The sequence below is a fragment of the Oncorhynchus clarkii genome, chromosome 20 (genome assembly GCF_045791955.1).
Source record: "Oncorhynchus clarkii lewisi isolate Uvic-CL-2024 chromosome 20, UVic_Ocla_1.0, whole genome shotgun sequence".
Taxonomy (NCBI): domain Eukaryota; kingdom Metazoa; phylum Chordata; class Actinopteri; order Salmoniformes; family Salmonidae; genus Oncorhynchus; species Oncorhynchus clarkii.
The window spans coordinates 72,991,190-73,013,689 of NC_092166.1; the positions used below are offsets into that span (position 1 = coordinate 72,991,190).

At 43.8% G+C, this 22,500-nt stretch overlaps 1 protein-coding gene across 13 annotated transcripts in view; it reads right to left on the minus strand.

The window, feature by feature from the left end:
- Window positions 1-22,500, minus strand: part of LOC139376886 (neurexin-1a-like) — a 574,009-nt gene that overhangs the window by 174,022 nt on the left and 377,487 nt on the right. The window lies entirely within an intron of this gene.

The window sequence follows — 22,500 nt, forward strand, 5'->3', positions numbered from 1 at the left end:
CCAAAGCGCCGTTCATTCAGGATCCACCAGAGACAGGGAAATCCCTCTATAACCATCCAGGTCCTTTCTTAATGGCCGGTGCGTAGAAGCGGTGAGGAGAGGAGCAGCCAGCTACTTGAAGCGTAACTTATTTATTAAAGCATGGGGAGGGAGGGAGGGAGGGAGGGAGGGAGGGAGGGAGGGAGGGAGGGAGGGAGGGAGGGAGGGAGGGAGGGAGGGAGGGAGGGAGGGAGGAAAGGGAAGGAGGAGAAGACAGACAAGAGTGGAAATGAGTTAGGCTCACACACATGCTCCTTTTAACTAGTGTTGTCAAGGTGTTTTGCTTCGTCCTTCGAGGTAAACAAAAGCACATCATCACTCATACACCCTCTTATAAAGCTAATCAAGAGAGTAAAAAAACATAACATGGAGAATCGGTCTACTATGTTCAGTTATGAACCCCCCATAAGTAAAACAATACCCATCAAAATCTGTCAGTTGAAGCTAGATATATTTGCATTGGATGCATCTCAATACACCACATCCACCATGTCGCACTTCCGCATCTGTGGTGAGAGGTGGCAGAGCTACAGCAGTGTTTGTCAGACCATGAGACATCTGTGGTGAGAGGTGGCAGAGCTAGAGCAGTGTTTGTCAGACCATGAGACATCTGTGGTGAGAGGTGGCAGAGCTACAGCAGTGTTTGTCAGACCATGAGTCATCTGTGGTGAGAGGTGGCAGAGCTAGAGCAGTGTTTGTCAGACCATGAGACATCTGTGGTGAGAGGTGGCAGAGCTAGAGCAGTGTTTGTCAGACCATGAGTCATCTGTGGTGAAAGGTGGCAGAGCTAGAGCAGTGTTTGTCAGACCATGAGTCATCTGTGGTGAAAGGTGGCAGAGCTACAGCGGTGTTTGTCAGACCATGAGTCATCTGTGGTGAAAGGTGGCAGAGCTACAGTGGTGTTTGTCAGACCATGAGTCATCTGTGGTGAGAGGTGGCAGAGCTACAGCGGTGTTTGTCAGACCATGAGTCATCTGAGGTGAGAGGTGGCAGAGCTAGAGCAGTGTTTGTCAGACCATGAGTCATCTGTGGTGAGAGGTGGCAGAGCTACAGCGGTGTTTGTCAGACCATGAGTCATCTGTGGTGAGAGGTGGCAGAGCTACAGCGGTGTTTGTCAGACCATGAGTCATCACAAAAATCGTTCTTCTCACGAAAACGTCTGTAGCGTCCGAACGTTCAAAACAGTTATTCGGCTGTCCCCATAGGAAACCCTTTTTATTTCCAGGTAGAACCATTTTTATTTCCAGATAGAAGCCTTTTGGGTTCCCTGTAGAACCCTCTGTGAAAGCGGTTCTACATGGAACCCAAAAGGGTTCTACCTGGAACCAAAATGGTTGTACCTGGAGCTAAAAATGGTTCTTCAAAGGATTCTCCTATGGGGACAGCTGAAGAACCACTTTAGGTACTAGAAAGCACCTTTTTTCCTAACAGTGTAGCCGGCCAGGAACAGTCAGGAACAGCCAGGAACAGTCAGGAACAGCCAAGAACAGTCAGTTCACCTGATGTGGGCGCACCAGGTATATAAAGGGACAAACTAACAATATGTGTGATGTCCTTGTCTGTCCAGTTGATATCTCTGTTATTTACTATTACAGCTACTGGCCTTCGTTCCATAACTCTACTATTAAATCAGTGAGGGAGTGCGTTGAACAGATATATAAACACGCAAGCATACAATGCAGCACATAGGTGGCTGGTAGCCTAGCATTTAGCGTGTTGGGCTAAATGCTAGGCTACCAGCCACCTATGTGCTGCATTGTATGCTTGCGTGTTTATATATCTGTTCAACGCACTCCCTCACTGATTTAATAGTAGAGTTATGGAACGAAGGCCAGTAGCTGTAATAGTAAATAACAGAGATATCAGAGCCAAAGGTTTGCAAGTTCAAATTCTCGAGCCAACTAGGTGAAAAGTCAGCCCATGTGCAAGGCACTTAACCCCTAATTGCTCTAGGGTCACTGTCAATAATTGTTGATCCCTGGCTGTGACCCCTCTCTCTGAGGGTGTATGCAAAAAACACATTTCCATTTCACACCACACACTTGTACATGTTTGAAACAGGACAAAAATAACCCTTATTTTACACAGCTCTTCATTGACAAGGCTGTCAGGACTTAATTTTCGAGCACCAGGCAAATCTGGTGAGATCATCCTCTGACATGAAACTAACACAGGTCAGATTCACCACATGTAACACCACATCTAACCCCTTCCTGCTCCTTCCTGCCTGACTCACTACCGTATCCACTGGCATGTGTCTGTTCCAACAGGACATGACACCGGATTAGCCCTGTGGACTATTGACTGCTCAGAACTGGTCAGGATAATGTGTATGCGTGTGAGTGTGAGTGTGCGTGAGTGTGCGAGTGTGTGAGTGTGTGTGTGTGTGTGCGTGTGCGCGTGTGTGTGTGTGTGTGAGTGTGTGAGTGTGTGAGTGCGTGAGTGCGTGAGTGTGTGAGTGTGTGAGTGCGTGAGTGGATAACAGGGAACATGATCTGCTTTTGAAGAGGTTGGACAGTGCTACTAGAAGAGTGAGGATAACCACATAAGCACCTTGTCAGCAGAAACACTCATCCTTATCCTCCTTACAGCCCCTAGCTTATGAATGATAGATTAACACACACACACCCCACCTCCATTCATTGAACACCATTGTGTTGATTTTATTTCTTCACATGATATGCCTCTCTTTTTAGCTTCCTGTTCTTTCTCTACGTGGGGTCTAATGCATTGTGAAACAGTGTGGTTTTGTGGGTAAATAGTTTTGTTGAAGTCCCTTAGTGGCAGATAGATACACTACATGACCAAAAGTATGTGGACACCTGCTCGTCGAACATCCCATTCCAAAATCATGGGCATTAATATTTAGTAGGTCACCTCTTTGCTGGGAAGGCTTTCCACTATATGTTGGAACATTGCTGCGGGGACTTGCTTCAATTCAGCCAAAAGAGCATTAGTGAGGTCGGGCACTGATGTTGAGTGATTATACCTGGCTCGAAGTCAGAGTTCCAACTCATCCCAAAGGTGTTCGATGGGGTTGAGGTCAGGGCTCTGTCCAGGCCAGTCAAGTTCTTCCACACCAGTCTCGACAAATCATTTCTGTATGGACCTTGCTTTGTGCACGGGGGCACTGTCATGCTGAAACAGGAAAGGGCCTTCTCCAAACTGTTGCCACAAAGTTGCAAGCACAGAATCTTTTAAAAATGTCATTGTATGCTGTAGCGTTAAGATGTCCCTTCACTGGAACTAAGGGGCCCAGCCCGAACCATGAAAAACAGCCCCAGACCATTATTCCTCCTCCACCAAACTTTGCAGTTGGCACTATGAATTCGGGCAGGGAGCGTTTCCTGGCATCCGCCAAACCCAGATTCGTCCATAGGACTGCCAGATGGTGAAGCGTGATTCATCACTCCAGAGAACGCATTTCCACTGCTCCAGAGTCTAATGGCTGTAAGCTTTACACCACTCCAGCTGACACTTGGCATTGGACATGGTGATCGTAGGCTTGTGTGCGGATGCTCGGCCATGGAAACCCATTTCATGAATCTCCTGATGAACAGTTATTCTGCTGACACTGCTTCCAGAGCCAGTTTGGAATTCAATAGTAAGTGTTGCAACCGAGGACAAGCGATTTTAACACATTACAGTACACTGCGCTCCCGTTCTGTGAGCTTGTGTGGCCTACCACTTCACAGCTGAGCCGTTGTTGCTCCTAGACGTTTTCACTTCACAATTACAGCACTTACAGTTGACCGGGGCAGCTCTAACAGGGCAAACATTTGGCAAACTGACTTGGTGGAAAGGTGACATCCTATGACAGTGCCACGTTGAAAGTCACTGAGCTCTTCAGTAAGGCCATTATATGAAAAAAATCAAGGTACTAAAATAAACCACACCAGTGTGTCTGATAATATGAGTTCTGTTGATCTAGGATCAGGTATCCCATTGCCATATAAATTTATTAATTATGATTTAGAAGGCAAAACTGATCCTCGATCACCACTCCTACTCTGAAATTCTTTGTGGATACAGGCCAACTGTGTGACTTTGCAGTTAAGACTCTATGCAGTACTAAATGTTTACCCACCTAAAACATAATTAAAATCAGCATGTGTTTTATTATTTCCAATAGCCCTCTATGGAACCAAGGTTCAGGGAGGACACACACACACACACACACACACACACACACACACACGTAGAGAAGTGGAAAGCAACAGCTTTCTAAAACTTAATTAAGTTGACTATAGAGTGAGGGCTTGGTTAATATTTTATGCAGAATGCAGAATCACACGAGGTGCCACACACACACACACACACACACACACACACACACACACACACACACACACACACACACACACACACACACACACACACACACACACACACACACACACCCTGTGGAAGGCACCTACCACAAGACCAACAAAAGCAGGGCAACAACATTATTGCTGGAAGATTTGCCTCTGGCAGAGTTACATGTAAGTCATTTCGGACTTGGTCTGGGACAAATTGCCTTCACTCTGGCAAACAGCTGTGCTGCCGGCAGACTCGGCTCTGTTGTGGAGCGTGTGTATGTGTGTGTGTGTCCATGCTTGCGTGTGTATGTGCAAATGCGAGCATGAGTGTGTGTGTCTATGAGCGTGTGTGTGTGTATATGTGTGGAATGGAATGTTTCATGCCCTGTGGTATTAATGAAGTGTAATGAGAAGGCCAGCTCACACACCCCAGCCCATCTCTTACGCCTCATTACTGCATTTACAATTTGCAATTATAACAGAAAACACCCCAAAATACAGCAGTAGGTCAAAATGCTGTGCAGTGGTTGTGATCATCGGCAGTGTGTGTGTGTGTGTGTGTGTGTGTGTGTGTGTGTGTGTGTGTGTGTGTGTGTGTGTGTGTGTGTGTGTGTGTGTGTGTGTGTGTGTGTGTCAGTCCAGCATGCTGTGCAGTGCGGTTGTCATCACAGGGCAGTAGTTGTTTTCACACTTCTGTGAGCATTTAATGATGATCTGGTGTCTGGAGCTATAGCTCTGAGGTAAAGTGACACACACATAACAATCACAGAGGTGAAGATGATTGAAAACAGCAACAGCAGCTACCTGCTCAAAATACATGTGGCTGTATAGCAGCCAGATTATAATGCATCAATCGCTGTGTATCATACACTTCTTACGTACAGCATATACATGTTGCCCTCTGAAAAGCCCCCTATTTATTTTTATTTATATGTACATACAGTACCAGTCAAAAGATTGGACACATCTTCTCATTCCCAGGTGTTTCTTTATTTGACTATTTTCTACATTGTAGAATAATAGTGAAGGCAGGGAAACTATGAAATAACACATATGGAATCATGTAGTAACCAAAAAAGATTTTAACAAATCAAAAAATATTTTACATTAAAAAATGTCAAAGTAGCCAGCCTTTGCCTTAATGACAGCTTTGCACACACTTGTCATTCTCTCAACCAGATTCATGAGGTAGTCACCTGGAATGCATTTCAATTAACAGGTGTGCATTGTAAAAGTTAATTTGTGGAATGTCTTTCCTTCTTAATGCATTTGAACCAATTAGTTGTGTTGTGACAAGGTAGGGGTGGTATACAGAAGATAGCCCATATTATGGCAAGAACAGCTCAAATAAGCAAAGAGAAATGACAATCCATCATCACTTTAAGACATGACGGTCAGTCAATCCGGAACATTTCAAGAACTTTGAAACTTTCTTCAAATGCAGTCGCAAAAACCATCAAGCGCTATGATGAAACTGGTTCTCATGAGGACCACCACAGGAAAGGAAAGACCCAGAGTTACCTCTGCTGCAGAGGATAAGTTCATTAGAGTTAACTGCACCTGAGATTGCAGCCCAAACAAATGACAGACACATCTCAACAGTTGAGAGGAGACTGTGTGAATCAGGCCTTCATGGTCAAATTGCTGCAAAGAAACCACTACTAAAGGACACCAATAATAATAAGAGACTAGCCTGGGCCAAGAAACACCAGCAATGGACCTTGGTCTGATGAGTCCACATGTTTTGTTTTTGGTTACAATCACAGTGTCTTTGTGAAACGCATAGTAGGTGAACGGATTTTCTCCGCATGTGTGGTTCCCACCATGAAGCCTGGAGGAGGAGGTGTGATGGTCCTTTGCTGGTGTCACTGTCAGTGATTTATTTAGTATTCCAGGCACACTTAACCAGCATGGCTACCACAGTATTCTGCAGCCATACGCCATCCCATCTGGTTTGCGCTTAGTGGGACTATCATTTGTTTTTCAACAGGAGAATGACCCAACACACCTCCAGGCTGTGTAAGGGCTATTTGTTCACGAAGGAGAGTGATGGAATGCTGCATCACATGACCTGGCCTCCACAATCACCCGACCTCAACCGAATTGAGATGGTTTGGGATGAGTTGGACTGCAAAGTGAAGGAAAAGCAGCCAACAAATGCTCAGCATATGTGGGAACTCCTTCAAGACTGTTGGAAAAGCATCCAAGTGAAGCTGGTTGAGAGAATGCCAAGAGTGTGCAAAGCTGTCATCAAGGCAAAGGGTGGCTACTTTGAAGAATAAAAAATATAAAATACATTTAGATTTGTTTATATTTTATTGGTGCTACATGATTGTATATGTAATTTTTCATAGTTTTGATGTCTTCACTATTATTCTACAATGTAGAAAATAGTAAAAAAATAAAGAAAAACCCTTGAATGAGTAGGTGTGTTGAAACGTTTGACTGGCACTGTATATACAGTGCCTTGCGAAAGTATTCGGCCCCCTTGAACTTTGCGACCTTTTGCCACATTTCAGGCTTCAAACATAAAGATATAAAACTGTATTTTTTTGTGAAGAATCAACAACAAGTGGGACACAATCATGAAGTGGAACGACATTTATTGGATATTTCAAACTTTTTTAACAAATCAAAAACTGAAAAATTGGGCGTGCAAAATTATTCAGCCCCCTTAAGTTAATACTTTGTAGCGCCACCTTTTGCTGCGATTACAGCTGTAAGTCGCTTGGGGTATGTCTCTATCAGTTTTGCACATCGAGAGACTGACATTTTTTCCCATTCCTCCTTGCAAAACAGCTCGAGCTCAGTGAGGTTGGATGGAGAGCATTTGTGAACAGCAGTTTTCAGTTCTTTCCACAGATTCTCGATTGGATTCAGGTCTGGACTTTGACTTGGCCATTCTAACACCTGGATATGTTTATTTTTGAACCATTCTATTGTAGATTTTGCTTTATGTTTTGGATCATTGTCTTGTTGGAAGACAAATCTCCGTCCCAGTCTCAGGTCTTTTGCAGACTCCATCAGGTTTTCTTCCAGAATGGTCCTGTATTTGGCTCCATCCATCTTCCCATCAATTTTAACCATCTTCCCTGTCCCTGCTGAAGAAAAGCAGGCCCAAAGCATGATGCTGCCACCACCATGTTTGACAGTGGGGATGGTGTGTTCAGTGTGATGAGCTGTGTTGCTTTTACGCCAAACATAACGTTTTGCATTGTTGCCAAAAAGTTCAATTTTGGTTTCATCTGACCAGAGCACCTTCTTCCACATGTTTGGTGTGTCTCCCATGTGGCTTGTGGCAAACTTTAAACAACACTTTTTATGAATATCTTTAAGAAATGGCTATCTTCTTGCCACTTTTCCATAAAGGCCAGATTTGTGCAATATACGACTGATTGTTGTCCTATGGACAGAGTCTCCCACCTCAGCTGTAGATCTCTGTAGTTCATCCAGAGTGATCATGGCCCTCTTGGCTGCATCTCTGATCAGTCTTCTCCTTGTATGAGCTGAAAGTTTAGAGGGACGGCCAGGTCCTGGTAGATTTGCAGTGGTCTGATACTCCTTCCATTTCAATATTATCGCTTGCACAGTGCTCCTTGGGATGTTTAAAGCTTGGGAAATCTTTTTGTATCCAAATCCGGCTTTAAACTTCTTCACAACAGTATCTCGGACCTGCCTGGTGTGTTCCTTGTTCTTCACGATGCTCTCTGCACTGTATACAGTGCCTTGCGAAAGTATTCGGCCCCCTTGAACTTTGCGACCTTTTGCCACATTTCAGGCTTCAAACATAAAGATATAAAACTGTATTTATTTGTGAAAAATCTACAACAAGTGGGACACAATCATGAAGTGGAACGACATTTATTGGATATTTCAAACTTTTTTAACAAATCAAAAACTGAAAAATTGGGCGTGCAAAATTATTCAGCCCCTTTACTTTCAGTGCAGCAAACTCTCTCCAGAAGTTCAGTGAGGATCTCTGAATGATCCAATGTTGACCTAAATGACTAATGATGATAAATACAATCCACCTGTGTGTAATCAAGTCTCCGCATAAATGCACCTGCACTGTGATAGTCTCAGAGGTCCGTTAAAAGCGCAGAGAGCATCATGAAGAACAAGGAACACACCAGGCAGGTCCGAGATACTGTTGTGAAGAAGTTTAAAGCCGGAATTAGATAAAAAAAAGATTTCCCAAGCTTTAAACATCCCAAGGAGCACTGTGCAAGCGATAATATTGAAATGGAAGGAGTATCAGACCACTGCAAATCTACTAAGACCTGGCCGTCCCTCTAAACTTTCAGCTCATACAAGGAGAAGACTGATCAGAGATGCAGCCAAGAGGCCCATGATCACTCGGGATGAACTGCAGAGATCTACAGCTGAGGTGGGAGACTCTGTCCATAGGACAACAATCAGTCGTATATTGCACAAATCTGGCCTTTATGGAAGAGTGGCAAGAAGAAAGCCATTTCTTAAAGATATCCATAAAAAGTGTCATTTAAAGTTTGCCACAAGCCACCTGGGAGACACACCAAACATGTGGAAGAAGGTGCTCTGGTCAGATGAAACCAAAATTGAACTTTTTGGCAACAATGCAAAACGTTATGTTTGGCGTAAAAGCAACACAGCTCATCACCCTGAACACACCATCCCCACTGTCAAACATGGTGGTGGCAGCATCATGGTTTGGGCCTGCTTTTCTTCAGCAGGGACAGGGAAGATGGTTAAAATTGATGGGAAGATGGATGGAGCCAAATACAGGACCATTCTGGAAGAAAACCTGAACCTGTCTGCAAAAGACCTGAGACTGGGACGGAGATTTGTCTTCCAACAAGACAATGATCCAAAACATAAAGCAAAATCTACAATGGAATGGTTCAAAAATAAACATATCCAGGTGTTAGAATGGCCTAGTCAAAGTCCAGACCTGAATCCAATCGAGAATCTGTGGAAAGAACTGAAAACTGCTGTTCACAAATGCTCTCCATCCAACCTCACTGAGCTCGAGCTGTTTTGCAAGGAGGAATGGGAAAAAAATTCAGTCTCTCGATGTGCAAAACTGATAGAGACATACCCCAAGCGACTTACAGCTATAATCGCAGCAAAAGGTGGCGCTACAAAGTATTAACTTAAGGGGGCTGAATAATTTTGCACGCCCAATTTTTCAGTTTTTGATTTGTTAAAAAAGTTTGAAATATCCAATAAATGTCGTTCCACTTCATGATTGTGTCCCACTTGTTGTTGATTCTTCACAAAAAAATACAGTTTTATATCTTTATGTTTGAAGCCTGAAATATGGCAAAAGGTCGCAAAGTTCAAGGGGGCCGAATACTTTCGCAAGGCACTGTATGTGTGTCTTTTCCTACTAAATACTTTGTTGAGGAAAAATAGAATTGCTACGATTGTGATATATTGTTGTCTCACTTAGCTATCTTAAAAAGCATGCACTGTAAGTGGCTCTGGATTAGAATGTCTGCTAAATGATTCAAATGACAATGTAAATAAAGGTTGCCATGCAGAAGCATTCTGTAACTAGAGATGGGAGCTATATAACTACAGTAATGACCATTTTCCTTTATAATCTGGAGAAAATGGCCTCCTTCCATCTATGGAGTCATTTGAGCTTCCTTCAACACAATGTAATGGAGGGATGGAGAGAGGAACTATTTATACCACAGCCTGGGGGGTGAGACAGCTGTGTTAGAAGTCAACAGTCTTGGCCTTTCTCTCTGTGCATCAATGCAATCTTCAAGTGTACACACACACACACACACACACCAAACACACACATATTCACACACAACACTCCTCTCATTTTTTAAAATAGAATTTTCACCAAATATTTTACTCAATATGACAAACCATGCCATATAAACAGAGACACTATATTTAGGAAAGGATATCAGAGCAAGGTTGGAAAGTGAAGAAAGACTGAGACTGATGTTCTGTATTGTGATGTTCTGTATTGTGATCTACTGGCATTTCTGGGACATAATTTTTAAATGTACAAGAAGATTGTTTTGATCTAAGGGAAGCATATCCCTATCTAAAGCACCACCGTACAGCATCCACAGCCCAACTAGCACTAGCAGAGCATCATTTGGAAGCTGCAGCTATCCTCCTAATCTGTAGGGGTCCCCGGCTCTGATCTGCTCTGCTGCTGGAACTGCTAATGAGAATCAATGTGTCTCTGAAGAAAAGGGATATGGGCAGAAGCGTCTCTGTCTGTCCTTAACCTTGTGGCCCAGTCAAAATGAACAGGCTTGACAGCATAACATTGATAATATTAAATCACATTTACTTAATGTTAGCCACGGTCACTTGAGGGGGAGGCAAGGCCCCATAATTTATTGATGTATTGCTTTGAAGACGACAAGTTACACCCACTGTGATTTGTTATAGCAATAAAAGGATGGACATAGTGTCTCATCTCTCTGTCGAATGTCTCTCTCTGTCTCTCTCTCTCTCTCTCTCTCTCTCTCTGATATCCTTCCATCCCTCTATCCCTCTCTCTCTAGCCATTTAGCGTGGTAGCGGGTCTGAGCATGAGCAAACGGTGAAATTATTGCAATTGAAAGATAAGTCAGGGTAATTCCTATGCACTCCTCGCCCAGTCACAATGTGGAGCTGATGACACTTTATTCTTTGGGGACAGGTATTGTATATCATCCAAATGAAGTGGCTGCCGCATGTAGCCCTGGTACTCTGGCTCGTTGTGAGAAAGAAGACATCATTGGCGGACGAGGCCATTCACTAACTGTTACAGTTCAATTCAAAGGGGCTTTATTGGCATGGGAAACATGTTTACATTGCCAAAGCAAGTAGAATAGATAATAAACAAAAGTGAAATAAACAATCAGAAATTAGTAGTAAACATTACAGGTATAAAAGTTTCAAAATAATAGAAACATTTCAAATACTATATATATATATACTACCATTTAAAAGTTTGGGGTCACTTAGAAATGTCCTTGTTTTTGAAAGAAAAACACATTTTTTGTCCATCAAATTGATCAGAAATGCAGTGTAGACATTGTTAATGTTGTAAATGACTATTGTAGCTGGAAATGGCTGATTTCTAATGGAATATCTACATAGGCGTACAGAGGCCCATTACCAATGGCACGTTGTGTTAGCTAATTCAATTTTATCATTTTAAAAGGCTAATTAATCATTAGAAAACCCTTTTGCAATTATTTTAGCACAGCTGAAATATGTTGCGCTGATTAAAGAAGCAATAAAACTGCCCTTTTTAGACTAGTTGAGTATCTGGAGCATCAGCATTTATGGGTTCGATTACAGGCTCAAAATGGCCAGAAACAAATGACTTTCTTCTGAAACTCATCAGTCTATTCTTGTCCTGAGAAATGAAGGCTATTCCATGCGAGAAATTGCCAAGAAACTGAAGATCTCGTACAATGCTGTGTACTACTCCCTTCACAGAACAGCGTAAACTGGCTCTAACCAGAATAGAAAGAGGAGTGGGAGGCCCCGGTGCACAATTGAGAAAGAGGACAAATACATTAGAGTGTCTAGTTTGAAAAATAGATGCCTCCCAAGTTCTCAACTGGCAGCTTCATTAAATAGTACCCGCACAACACCAGTCTCAAAGTCAACAGTGAAGAGGCGACTCCGGGATGCTGGCCTTCTAGGCTGAGTTGCAAAGAAAAAGCCATATCTCAGACTGGCCAATAAAAATAAAAGATGAAGATGGGCAAAATAACACAGACACTGGACAGAGGAACTCTGCCTAGAAGGCCAGCATCCCGGAATTGCCTCTTCACTGTTGACGTTGAGACTAGTGTTTTGTGGTTACTTTTTGGAATCATGAAGTAACCAAAAAAGTGTTATAAACAAATCAAATTATATTTTATATTTGAGATTCTTCAAATAGCCACCCTTTGCCTTGATGACAGCTTTGCACACTCTCGGTATTCTCTCAACCAGCTTCATGAGGTAGTCACCTGGAATACATTTTAATTATGCCTTGTTAATAGTTCATTTGTAGAATTTATTGTGTTCATAATGTGTTTGAGCCAATCGGTTGTGTTGTTACAAGGCAGGGGGGTATACAGAAGATATACAGCCATATTTGGTAAAATACCAAGTCCATATTTTGGCGAGAACAACTCCAATAAGCAAAGTGAAAAGACAGTCCATCATTACTTCAAGACATGAAGGTCAGTCAATATGGAACATTTCAAGAACTTTGAACGTTTCTTCAAGTGCAGTCGCAGAAACCATCAAGCGCTATGATGAAACTGGCTCTAATGAGGACCGCCACAGGAATGGAAGACCCAGAGTTACCTCTGCTGCAGAGGATAAGTTTATTAGAGTTATCAGCCTCAGAAATTGCAGCCCAAATAAATGTTTCACAGAGTTCAAGTAACAGACACATCTCAACATCAACTGTTCAGAGGAGACTGATTCAGGCCTTCATTGTCAAATTGCTGCAAAGAAACCACTACTAAAGGACACCAATAATAATAAGAGACTTGCTAGGGCCAAGAAACACGAGCAACGGGCATTAGACCGGTGGGAATTTGGAATCCTGATCACGGCCGGTTGTGATACAGCCCAGGATCGAACTTGGGTCTGTAGAGATGCCTCTAGCACTGCGATGCAGTGCCTTGCACCACTGCACCACTCGGGAGGCCCAACGTGCAAATTGTACGAAAGAGAAAAGAAATTGACAGATGAATATAGTTAGTTTTTGTGCTTCCCTTGTTGCTCTTTTCTTGTGGCAGCAGGTCACAAGTCTTTCTGCTATGATGGCACATAGATATGGGAGTTTATCTGTGGGTCTGTGTAATCTGAGGGAAGTATGTTTCTCCAATATGGTCATACATTTGGCAGGAGGTTATCAAGTGCAGCTCAGTTTCCTCCACATTTTGTTGGCAGTGGGCACATAGCCTGTCTTGTCCCCAGAGCCAGGTCTGCCTATGGTGGCCTATCTCAATAGTAAGGCTATGCTCACTGAGTGTGTACAAAGCTTTCCTTAATTTTGGGTCAGTCACAGTGGTCTGGTATTCTGCCACCGTGTACGCTCTGTTTAGGCCAAATAGTATTCTAGTTTGATCTGTTTTTTAATTAGTTCTTTCCAATGTTTCAAGTAAATATATTTTTGTTTTCAGTTGACACTGCCACACTGATTCCTACCACTACTCACACTGAATGAATGATGCTTAGCCTTAGCAGAAGGGAATGGGGGGGGGGGGTGGCACCTGGTTGAGAATCTGAATACATTAAAATTAAAGAGTGAATGAGTCTCTGTATGCTGGATAACCACTTTGCATAAAGACATGCATTATCCACAACCCTAATCACTCACATTTTCAATGGCCTGGGGAAAATATAGAGTTATAAAGTAGATGTTTTATAGTTTTGTAATACCGCCTACTCTCTCACGGACAAAATACTAAAATAGTTGCAGAGAGGCAAGTTTAGAGAATGAAAAATACTGTGAGTTAGTAACTCAGAAATCCACCCACCTCCTTCCATTCCTTCCATAATCCTTCAAATCTAGCGCATTAAGATCCTTCTCTGCCACATAAACTGATGCGTTAGACAGTCACAGCTGTAGCTGCTCAAACATCATATCAGAAGACCAGGGAACTGAAGATGTGATATGTATGATGTGACTGATGTCAGGCTGAACCAAGCGATGACAGATCACTGGAAGAGATGGATGAATGGGTGGATTGTGTAGGTGTTCGCTTCGTATTCCTGACTACTGCTCATTAAAAAAAAAAAAAGACTGCAATTCACCAGAAGGGGGTGAAGTGTGTGTATATGTGTGTATGTGTGCGTGTGTGTGTGTGTGTGTGTGTGTGGGTGTGTGAGCGTGCGTGTGTGTGTGTCTTCATGTTCGTGAGTTTGTGCTTCTGCATGCCTTTATGGGTGAACAAAGAAGTGAATATACAAAGTGTTAAAGAACTTCCAACTTGTCGGCCTTCAAATCTCTATCTTCCTCCCTCATAACTTTTCCGCTACTCATCGTCTTTGTTCCGTTTGGCCTTTTATGTATTCTGTGGCTCTGTGGGTTCACTGGGAGACGCAGAGTGAGTAGGAAGTGAATGAGTAGGAGAACACAGATAACACAACACAATACATTTTGAGTGCCGGTACTGTTTATATTTAGGCGCAGGAGCTCCGTAATACTTTTGAGCTAATACTCTACAAGAGGAACGAGTGCTCAAGCAGTAGAACATTTGAGGCCCAAGTCAAGCTCTGGTTGAACATCTGTTTGCAATAATGTTAATCAGAAATCATCTATAGCAGTATGTGTTGCTAGCCTTTCGACTGAAAGGTTCATCATCTGATATGAGTGTGTAATCGTATCACCAACAACATGACATATAAACTACATTTGGAGAGGAGATTTAGATTGTTACCATGGCAACAGCTGGTACAGTGATCAGAAGTGAGAGAATATTGGGAACATACCAGCAAACACCGTAAATGTGCTGAGACTGCTGACAGCTAAAACAACAAGTGAAAAGACTCTTATCTGGAAAGTTACACCATGGATACACCATGCCAATTATTAACTTAGATTACTTTAGAAAATAAATAATTAGTAGGTTAAACCAAGAAAGATGGGTTTTCACCTGTTGGTGTCTGTGTTTATAAGTGTTTGTAAGTGTGTATGGTGTGCGTGATAAGCCAACATTAACCAAAGTATTGAGACTTCACAGATGAGACAGCTGGACCAGGCCTCTGGAGGAGACAGTTCATGGCACGCTATCCTATCCCCCATAGTCCCATTAAAACACCTGCCCGGGGACTCATTTTCTCAGCAACCAACCAGCAACCTCCTCACATCCCAGCCCACATCCCCAGAGACCTAGGAACACCTTGGACCAGCACAACATTGGCACGCTATGCACACAATGATATGAGATGGGAGTCTGCTGTCACAAGGGTCCTCAACAACATCTAAGACCTACAACAACAGCTGTATGACTATGACCAACCTATACCCTCCCTCTAGACCTATAGGAACAGCCTGGACCAGCCCCTCCCCTCCCTCTAGACCTATAGGAACATTTATGACTGGGCCTGCCTCACCAACCACTAACCACCTCCCCTCCCTACAGACCTACACAGGAACACAGACCTGTAGCCAAGCTCTCAACCACCTCCTCCCATCCCCTCCCTATAGACCTTGGAACAACCTGTGACAGCCCTACCCTGGCACGATAATCCTACAATAACCCCCTTACGTCAACACACCACATCGATCTTTCCCAAGTCAGGAAGACAGGGTGGTTTGTATGAATAAAGAGGGGAAGAGAAGAGGAGAGGAAATAACAATATTAAAGGTGTAGTCAATCACAGGCACAGCGCAGCCGGCTGCGGTGAGACCGACGGGAGCATCGCCTGCATCACTCCAGTAGGAAAGTCATTATTTCCCTGCCATCCTCTTCGCTCCTCGCCGGAATATATTAACTTCACAGCTTGAGCTAGCCAGCCCGCCGCTGTCCTCCTTAGCCCAAGAGTGCCTACAACGCTTGTTTTGAAGAGACGCTCGCAATTAGAGTATGGGGAAAAAAGCACACAGAAACGCAATGGTAGAACGACTCCCCATCACCCATGCAGAGAGAGAGAGAGAGAGATACAGAGAGAGAGATAGATATAACGAGAGGGAGAGAGAGGGGGGGGGGGGGGTGGAGAGTCGGCAGAAAACAAGCTCCTGTGGCCCCCTGGAGTCCCACCGCAGAGCAGCACAGCTCAACACCGGAAAAAAACGAATAATCAGCAGCAAAACTGCATAAAGCAAAAAAACTGGTCTAGCAGATGGATTTCCACTACCTGTCTGACTGAGATTGAGATTCAAATGAGACATTCCCAATCTATTTTTACTTGTATCCCCAACAGTGCACTGACCATCAAAAAAGCATGCATAACAATGCCATATCAGCCATTCAAATTGACGTTGTCGGAAGGCCTTTATTCATTCTGAGCATTATAGTTCAATGGCGCAGACTACATCAAATTTAACACACCACATTATGCATTGGTTTACATGCACGTAAACAATGCCTTCCGGAACCTATATCTCTGAATTTCAAAACATCAGCTGGCTTCTTTGTAAATTAATATCAATGGGTCCTTGACGTATAGGTATTTAATTGCCACGGCGACGGTGGCAGGCGTTTGGAGGAAAAACGTTGTTCCGGTTTTTCCTGAAGACGTAATTCCATGTTTAGCACAATCTGCATAATGTCATAGTACGCCTGGATTTCATTTTCAGCTACAATGCAATACATTTTACGGAGATGATGCTTACATTAGCCAAGGCATAATGCCTGCCTTGTTGAGACAAATCTCAAGATTATGAAGGGACGTGTGTTACTACATACACTCATGAATAACATGAATATGCCTCACCTCAAAACAAGTGGATACAAAATAACTGCATTGTTGAAAAATGAGAACATCGTCATTAGTGTAGATATGTGTCATGTTAGCAAGTGTGTTTTTTTGTGTGCTGTTATCTTGCAACTGAATAAATATACGTTATATTAAAACAAATGTGTAGGGTGATTATATTTTATATGGATTCAGTCTCTTACACGTCCCTCAGCTACGGCAATAACACTATGATAGTTGAAAGGGAGAAAATATCATAATCAGGGATCAATTCCTTTAGATCTCAGCTACAGTGTAATAACCCTAAAGGCAATGTATTGTCATATAATAGATGGTCCAGTAATCCCTGAATCGTTGTACAAGGTCCTCCTATGGGTACAGCCGAATATCTGTTCTGGAACCCTTTTCTCTAAGGGGCTTTTCTCATTGACAAACGTAGTTTCAATTTCCGTACACTGTATATACAAAAGTATGTGGACACCCCCTTCAAATTAGTGGATTTGGCTATTTCAGCCACACCCGTTGCTGACAGGTATATAACATCGAGCACACAGCCATTCATTATTGAAGTGCTCAGTGACTTTCAACGTGGCACCGACATAGGATGCCACCTTTCCACCAAGTCAGTTTGTCCAATGTTTGCCCTGCTAGAGCTGCTCCGGTCAACTGTAAGTGCTGTTATTGTAAAGTGGAAATGTCTAGGAGCAACAATGGGTCATCCACGAAGTGGGAGGCCACACAAGCTCACAGAATGGGACCGCCGAGTGCTGAAGAGGGGAGAGGAGATGAATGAGCCAATTGTACGCTGGGGATGATTTGGTGGCCATGATGGTATGAGGGTCAGATTGGGTGTTTAGCCAGGACTTTAGATGGGGTGTTAAACAGGTGTCCTGACTCTATGTGGTACTAAAGTACTTATTGTAAGAGTAGGGGTGCTACTCTTACAATAAGTACTTTAGTACCACAGAGAGTCAGGACACCCGTTTAAAACCCATCCAAACACGGCACCCTACACAGGGCAATGTCCCCAATCACTGCCCTGGGGAATTTGATATTTTTTAAACCAGAGGAAAGGGTGCCTCCTACTGGCCCTCCAACACAACTTCCAGCAGCATCTGGTCTCCCATCCAGGGGACTGACCAGGTCCAACCCTGATTAGCTTCAGAAGCAAGCCAGAAGTGGGATGCAGGGTGGTATGCTGCTGGAGGTGAAACAACCACTACCAAGTTCCAAACTGCCTCTGGAAGCAACATCGGCACAAGAACTGTTAGTCGGGAGCATCAAGAAATGGGTTTCCATGGCCGAGCAGCTACACACAAGCTTAAGATCACGATGCGCAATGTCAAGTGTTGGCTGGAGTTGTGTAAAGCTCACCACCACCACCATTGGACTCTGGAGCAGTGGAAACAAGTTCCCTGGAATGATTAATCCCTCTTCACCATCTGGCAGTCTGACAAACTAATCTGGGTTTGCGGATGCCTGGAGAACGTTACCTACCCCAACGCATAGTGTCAACTGTAAAGTTTGTTGGAGGAGGAATAATGGTCTGGGGCTGTTTTTCATGGTTCGGGAGAGCATACAATGACATTCTAGATGAACACCTTTGGGATGAATTGGAACGCAGGCTGCGAGCCAGGCCTAATCGCCCAACATCAGTGCCCCACCTCACTAATGCTCTTGTGGCTGAATGGAAGCAAGTCCCTCCAGCAATGTTCCAACATCTAGCGGGAAGCCTTCCCAGAAGAGTGGAGGCTGTTATAGCAGCAAAGGGGGGACCAACTCCATTTTAATGGCCATGATTTTGGAATGAGATGTTCAACGAGCAGGTGTCCACATGTTTTTGGCCATGTAGTGTAATATGTACATTTAGTTTTACGAATATAAAAGTACAGTAGGCCTGCCTAACAACGTTACAACAAGTCAGGCTTCATTTGTATCAATATACAAATGATTTGGCCTCCATGTGGTAAAAGCTAATTGCGCCTGAAAACATGGGTGTAATATAAGTGAATTAACTGGGGAGAAGTGACAAGCAATGAGCTGTTTTATAAGGAAGCCCACCCCCCAAAAAATGCATACATTGAAATGCCTCATGACATGTCAACTCATGCTAAATGAGCCTGTGCTTCAGTCTGATCAACTTCAGCCTTTAGCAACCACAGCTGCAGGTAGCCTACATCCCTTCTGATAACACGTGCTTTACAATCAAACCCCGGATGGCTACCTAGGCCTTTTAAATCCAAAATGATTCCCTGGAATGAATCAATCAACACAATAGTGATGACAGTCTGTATGAATAACTTTAACGACAGATGCAACCCCGCATATAGCAAGCTCAGCCCTGTTATTAGTTATATTGTCCAATCACAGTTGTTGTCTTGGTCTGTGTAAAGAACAATCCCTGTTAGTTTTAAAATATAATTAATATGAACAAGTACAAGGTTGCTGCAGTTTGACAGGGTTTTCATCCTCCCCAGGGCCAGGAGTCTATCCATTTTTTAAAAACCATATGACCTCATTAGAAAAATGATCTGGTCCCATTAGTGCACATATAAAAGTGTTTTTTTTTCCAGCTGAGCTGGTTAGGTTAGCCTACCAGATCAGGAACAGCTCTGGGACCTGTGGTGCCATGTTAAAACTTAAAACATATATATATATATATTCTTTCTGTATGATCTACTATCGACATTGTACTTTTCTTTTGGTGGTGGGATGGGCTTTCATCGGTTTAAGTGGTACAGAGCAGCTGGCAACTTCAGAATGTAACAGACTGTAACTACAATTTCAGGTAAAAACCCAATAAAACAAGTCTCAAATTTTAAGAAAATGTCTATACATTTCAGCTATTTCAAAATCATTGCTCTGCTATTACCATTTATACTGCTGGAGTTTGGGGCTGAACGAGACAATTTTGTTCACGCTGCCCTGCTCGGAGGGGGGCAACTGTCGGGCGAATGTCGTACGCTACCTACGGAGGTAGCGCTAGAGATGTATCAAGTTCGCAAGTTCACATTCTTAAAAAAAGTATAGCCGACGGCATTCTCACTAGACCTCAAGAGAATCTGACGTAGTCTGAAAAGGGTCTAAGAGGTTAGATAGAGAGGAGAGGGCCGGGGGCGAAGAATCACTATTCCTTAGAGGTGCATTTACATTATTAATACTACCCATATAACAGAGAGAGAGAGAGAGAGAGAGAGAGAGAGAGAGAGAGAGAGAAAGAATGTTTGTGTGCGTGTGTGTCATTTCATCCTTCAAGCCCCAGTGGGTTTCTATCGCCCTTTTTTTCCATTCTATCATTCACAAATGGGAGCTGCAGATTAGAGGGATGGATGGAAGGATGAGAGGAGGGAAGAAGGGGAGTAAATACTCATATCTGGTTTAATCCTATCTCTCACAGACCATACACTCCTCCTAAGACGTTATAAGCTAGTCACAGCTCTGGTCATGGGCATATGGGGACGCCATTGAAAATGAAGGTCATAAAATATGGCATGAATGTTAAAGTTTGCTGTGGTTGACTTTGGGTTTCACTGGAAATGACATGAGAAAATCATGGGTAGAATCCATGCAATATAAAACGATGGTCTTTCAAAGAATACAGGAAAGGGTTAGCCTCGTCCCAGATCTGTTCCAAGCTGACTCTCTGTCTCTCTCGCTCTACCCCTCTCTCGTCCTCTCTCCTCTATCTCTCTCTCTCTGCAACGTTTAACAAAGCCCCTCAAATGAACATGTAATAAATAAGTAAATGTAAAACCAGGAGGAGCATTGAGAGCGGCTGCTGATGCGAGGGGAGGAAAGAAGAGGGAGGATGACACACAAACACACGCACACATACACAAACACACACACACACACCAAAGGAGAGAGAGGAGGATGAGTTTCACAGCCCAGTGCCCTCGCTGCAGTAATAACATGCCTATCATCATTTCCTCACTGTAAGTGCTCTCAGAGTCACAGCAGCGCTCATGGAGGGAGCACGGACACACACACACACACGCACACACACACAGAGCAAGGTGCACGCGTCTGCTACTAGCAGAGCCGTATGACCTCCCTCCCCCTGCTGCCTCACACCATATGAGGCTCTCCCTCCTTCCCTCCCCCTGACTCCAGGGTTCCCGGATCCTGCTCCAGGGGGCCCTAGAGAGCGACAGAGGGCCGCATTAATATGAGGTGCAAATATGTTGCTGTGCCTGCGTGTGATATGTGCTCCAGCATCCTAGGCCAAGACCCAAATGGCATCAGATTCCCTATTAAGTGCACTACTTTTGACCGGCGCTCTGGACAACAGTAGTGCACTGTATAAGAAAAAAAGTGCCATTTGGAAGTCAGCCCTAAGTCTAATCAGAGAGCACCAGCTGCAGCACAGATACACATTTAGCCAAGCCTCTGTTGAAGTCATTAACTCTTAGCTTTGCTGCTAGATACTCCAAGTCCGTTGGGGGTTGGGGGGTGGGTGAGCATGTAAGGGTGTGTGTGAGGTGTGGGGGTGGGGCAGGTGTGAGTGTGTTTGTGTGTGTGCGTGTGTGTGTGTGTTTCAGCAAGATGTAAGATAACGCATGTATTTTACATATGAAGGTGTCCATGAGTTCACTGTCATTTTATGTAGGAGTCCATGGGGTTGTGTTTGCGTGTGTGTGGGGCTGTATGGATTCATGTTGGTATGTGGGAGTGCTTGGATGAGTTGGTCTGTGTTAGCGTGTAGGAGAGTACAGTTATTTTATCTATCCATTGTAAGTGTCCCTTCCCCTCCCAGCCAGAGCTCCATCCAGTCCCTGTGTTAAGACGCTGTAATGTCAGATAACAGAGTGTGTGTGTGAGTGAAATAACACACTGTGACGTCAGATGGTGTGGTGCGTGTTTGTAAGTGTGCTGTTATTCTTTCAAACTGTCCTGTTCTTCCCTGTCGTTAGTTTAATGTTCCATGCCTTAGTCCCAGAATCACCTGGTGTGTGTGTGTGTATGTGACCACTGCTGTGTGTCCTGAGGACTGTTTGATGTGTTACTGCATGTTAAAGTGTACAGTATGTGAGCAGTGGCAAGCTGAATTCAAGTTTATTGCCTATGTACTGAATGTGTGTGTGGATGTTTGCAGTAGTAGTAGTGGTGTGTGTTTGTGTGCACGTCCATCTGACGTGTCTGTGTGTCTTGTGTCTTGTGCGCGCACAAGCAGCATGTGTGCCTGTGCTCACTCTCTGCCTGCATCTATCAGTATTCTGAGGGAGTGGGTGGGTGGTTGGTGGAGGAGGGCGGGTCAGGGAGGCAGAAGGCAGTAGAATTACAGGGCAGGTCAGAGCTGTATAAAACAACCCCCATTACTGTGTTGTCTCTGACTAGGCTCTCTGTACTTACAGCTCACAACACGTGGACCAGATCAGGGGAGGGAGGCGGGAAGCAACATCTTGTTAGTACCAGAACAGCAGGGATTTGACGCCTGTCGAATGCCAAAAAAACTGTTCCCAGGGCTACTAGTGTGAAGCCACACCGACGTGTCTGTATTCATTTGCCGTCATCATTAAACGACAGATTACTATTATCAGGCCGTGGTGATGTTACTTTGCTGTAGAACCTTTACCTCATCTTTATGTTTGGTGTAGTTGTCCTTGACATGATCGTCATCATCATCATCACCGTCATCACCATCATCATCATCACCATCACATCATCTGTATCACCATCATGGGTGTGTGTGTGTGTGTGTGTGTGTGTGTGTGTGTGTGTGTGTGTGTGTGTGTCATGATATAATATATAAACAAGTGAGGTCGAATAGAGTAAAGTAGAA